The sequence below is a fragment of the Choristoneura fumiferana genome, chromosome 24 (genome assembly GCF_025370935.1).
Source record: "Choristoneura fumiferana chromosome 24, NRCan_CFum_1, whole genome shotgun sequence".
Classification (NCBI taxonomy): domain Eukaryota; kingdom Metazoa; phylum Arthropoda; class Insecta; order Lepidoptera; family Tortricidae; genus Choristoneura; species Choristoneura fumiferana.
Window position 1 is genome coordinate 2,299,936 of NC_133495.1, and position 4,637 is coordinate 2,304,572.

Below are 4,637 nucleotides of genomic sequence, written 5' to 3' on the forward strand. Positions count from 1 at the left end.
ATAAGAGTATATAATCACTACGTTTTAAGAGTCGGAACTCTCATACAAAAAACAATACCACGATTGTAGTATGAATTCAGTGTCTTTTTTGGTGCCAATATCAAGAAACGAACTGCACAGACTAAACAGGCCGAAAAAGTCACATTGACAAGTATGTTGTTAGGAACAGTCGATATTATCGATATTGTAACAGCAGTGTTGTGCTTTTTTATCGATATATTGTCAAAAAACGGCACGTAGTGGTGCGCTTTTTATTAATTAAATGATCGAATTAAAGAAAAAAAAAAAGTTGTTTTCTTAATAATAATTTATTTTCATGTCATGGATCTGTTTTTCTTACATAGGTAAATACAGTTTCACGTTACACAAGTATTGTATTGTAGTATTGTATTGTCCGTTTTGCACTGCACAGCACTTGTGGAAGCTGTGCATGTAAAATATTCCACACTGGGCAACTCCAAAGCTGAACCTGAAAACAAAGTTAAATTTAGCCAGTAGCTTACACTAACTAATGCAAGATAAAATAAAATTGGTACGCACAATCTAATTTTTGTCATATTGCAGGTCAATGACCTATGTTTATCTAGACAACTTTCTTACAATTTCTTGCCTTATTGTCAAATATGTCTTTACTTGTCAAATGAATGAAATGAAATGTAAGGTGATCTTGGAGTTAGTTGACAATACATAATTTTGTATACCTCTGATAAACAATCTACTTGCCATGCCAAATGTAATGAAATTAATTCTGTAGTTTTTACCCGATTCTGGTGAAGCCAAAAAGGAGGATTATATTTTGACCTGTATGTATGCATATCCATTTCTATCTCCTCTAACTACTAAGCAGCTCAACCTATTTTTAACCCCTAACGCAAAAAGAGGAGTGTTATTACACGAAGTGTACCATAAACACAGACAATACAGAAAAAATGGTCAAGTGCGAGTTGGACTCGTACATGAAAGGTTCCGTAAACAGTTCAATAAAAGTTTTTCAGAAAATTCTTTCTAATATAAGTATTTTTTTTTGCTGACTGTACTATATGCCCTGGTTACCAAAGTACTCGTCAAGACGACAAACGAGTCCAAACTCGATGCAGTTTGTGTTGTTATCACAGTGTTCCTATGGTCACCCGCTAGCTTTATCATCAGATCAACTCTAAAATTCTAAATTATGCTATAAGGCATAGATTTTTTATCAGTGATAGCTTACTGTTGTATTGTCAGTTTTACACTGCGCACCACTTGTAGAAGGCTGTGCATGTAAATATTCCACACTGGGCAACTCCAAAGCTGAACCTGAAACAAAGTTTAATTTAGCCAGAAGCTTCCACTAACTTATACAGGTGAAATATAATTAGTGTGTATAGCCAATTTTTTCTGTCTATAACTAATGCTCTGACCGGCAACTATACTATACACTCAAAATACCTAGCATTATTATTGATGACGAGCAAATTAATTTATAACTTATATTGTATGTAAAAAAAATATGTGCATGTGTATTGATGGTATTTATTAGGGTTATGGTTTATGGGGCGACTGAAAAACAGCGCCTGTTAGCCAAGGGACTTTGTTCTGCAAGTGCAGGCATAAGCTGAGTCGCTTTCCTTTTGATAGTTTGATTGTACTTATGATTTTTATGTACCTATGTAGAATTTGTAAACAAACTATTAAATCAACAGGCAAACAGCATTTCCTGCATAATCTTTAGCCAGTCAAATTGACATGGGAACTCAAGTTCCACAGACAATCTGTAAAAAAAAAAGTTCATTAGTGTACTGGAATTAAAACACAACAGGTACAGTGCATTTTCAGACAGGCTGAGCTGAGCTCTATATGTATGCTGTGGTCTATCTGAGCTGTATGTATGGTCTCAAGGAAGGTCATTTAAATATGATGAAATAACAAACTAGCCAAGACGCAGAATGCATACCTACTGAGTGAAAAATCTCTTTTGTGCCTTCTATTTAAAGGATATTATTATAAGGGTCTTCAAATAATACAATAAGTACTGTAAACTCTAGTTTCTATAGTCCAAAGCATTCATCAATAGTCCAAACGGACTTTTTAACATTTCAAACAATTACAGAACTGCTAACGTTTAGAGGTTCATCATGCATTTTCTATTTGTTTAGGTTGCGATGAACCTCATAGATGAATTTGGTATACGTAATTAGATTGGATATAAATGCCAGTACAATACAACAAAAAATACAGCAAGCAAAGAAAAAATAAATAAAAAGTTATTTTTTTTATCTCATAACTAACTTAACCTTTTATTATGTTTTATTTTATTTTATTATGAATAAACTCACATGTTATGGACATACCACAGTAAGCGTAAAATATGTAAGTATGTTAAGGAAATCAACATGGCAAATGTGTATACAACACTACCTACACATAAACATAAATTTAATTTTAAAAATAAATAAAGGAATTTAAGTGAACTGGTCTGTAAACAGAATGTTAATAATAAGTACGTTTTTGTAATGTGAAACAAACACTAGCAGGCAAACATTCCCGCCGGGGCAGCAAGACAAGGTCATTAGGGCTACTACGACATTTGAAAATCGAAGTTCGTATCGTACCGTCCTGCTGACGCTTACATTATTTCATAATATGAGTCAGAGAGACGGTACAAACGAATTTCGTAATGGCCCTACTGGCTTTACTTGGTGCAGGTCTGCGTTGCACACGAGCGCTAGAAACAGCTCTGGGCAAGGCACAGTCAGTACTTACTTGACTTGACTCGTTGACCGTTGACCACACAAGATACCCTATATAAAAATTTACTCTGTGACAATACGAGAACGAGAAGAGAAACAACAGTCGGGTAAAAATAAATAATAACCTCAAACCTCAACTACCCTTAGCCCAAGCGGGTGTAGTTATTGTACGACCTGGACAATGCTCCACCGATTTTGTACGACCTGATAATTCAATCACTTGGAACATGGGTCGAGCTTTATCACCCGGTACCGATAATGTTCAAGGTGCTATTGGAAGACCTGATTTTGTACGACCTAATAATAATCGGAGCACACTTTTGACAGAAAGCATTCGCACGATAGATCATGTTTTTCGTGTACACCGAATATTAATAAATTTAGTAGAAAATAAATTAATTTGGTCCTGGCGCTTCGTCGGCCGCTGCCGCGGCACGCTCGCTACGCTCGCTCGGCTCGCGCATTGTGGTCACAATTGGACCTAACACAACCTAACAAAAATCTATGGTCATTCGATTCGATTGGATTCCGATTATAAAAACGTACAATAACAGGTCGAGCATTAACAGGCCGAGAAAAAATTTGGACACCCTAATAATGCACGACCTAATATTGTACGACTTGATAATTATAATCCAAAATGAGTCCGTATTATCAGGTCGTACAGTGATGGCTGATCAGTATAGGATCGAGCATTACTGGTCCCCGCCCAAGCAAAGCAACAGAACAGAGCAACACTTGAGCAACAGATTTGGCAACAGGCAAGACAAAACCAGTGTTGCCAACTCCTAGAAGTTCGAGTCGCTAGACTCAAAATCAAAAGTCGCTAGAAAGTCGCTAAAATTAATTCCACCGGCGGGGCTGGGCTACTACAAAATTCGAATTTCGTATCGTGCTGTACCTTTCACTCTCGTATTAAATAACATTTGCGTCAGCGCAGCGGGCTACTATGAAACTCGAAAATCGAAGTTAGTATCGCACCGTCCCTTTCATAAGCATATTTATTTCACTTCACGACATAAGCGTCAGCGGGACAGCAACGGCAACATACGAAATTCGAGTTAATTTTTAAGTACTCCAAAAGTCGCCAGGTAAGTCGCTAAACCATTTTTGTCGTTAAAAATTTTTTTTGGTCGCTAAGACAAGAATTAAGCAAAAGTCGCCAGTTCTACTCTACCAGCAAAACGCTAAATTGGCTGCACTGAACAAAACAAATGACATGGATTGAGAAGAGATGAGTATGTACCGACACGGATAATACCAACATGGAAATACCGATCTGATTTTTCGTGTTTACAACAAAGACCTTAACCTATAACTAGACCGTGTACTATGGCGCAAAAACCGGTCAAACGCGCCTCATCCATCAACATTCAAAATAAAATATTTTCCTAATACCCATCCCTGATTTTAACAGAAACTTATTTAAACAATGAATGTTTTCTATCTAATGTAATTATTTAATGTAATTCTATCGAAATAAAAAATGTAATTTAATTTCGGATCAGTTTAATTTTATAATCAAATTCAACGTAAACCTTGATCCAATACGGTCAAGGCCTAGTTAGGAAAATCTTTCTTATTCTGCAGCCCTCAGTTTCTATGGGCGTCTGAAAGAAAAATAGGGTCGGTATTTCCATGTCGGTATTATCTGAGCCGGAAAAGAGTGTCACCCAACCCACAGACCCACTCAGAAATGTCAGTTAAACTGTCAGTCATACACAGGGATAGGGATCAAAGATTATTTATCATAGGTTGCCCGTGGACGCCGTGGAGTAGTTTTATTTTATACGTTACGAGGAACAAGGTAGAATGGACGGAATCGCTAATGTATAGCGCAATAAAATAAATAGCATTGTTGCTGCCAAAGATTCAGATCGAATACCCACTGATAATCGCCATAGTTGT

General features: G+C 36.6%; 1 long non-coding RNA gene across 1 annotated transcript in view; it reads right to left on the reverse strand.

Moving 5' to 3' along the window:
• LOC141441833 (uncharacterized) overlaps positions 1 to 3,184 on the reverse strand; it is a 29,665-nt gene extending 26,481 nt beyond the window's left edge. Inside the window, exon 1 of the long non-coding RNA XR_012452860.1 lies at positions 2,862 to 3,184. This is a non-coding gene — a long non-coding RNA (uncharacterized lncRNA). The remainder of the gene's footprint in view (positions 1 to 2,861) is intronic.
• Positions 3,185 to 4,637: the final 1,453 nt, after the last annotated feature.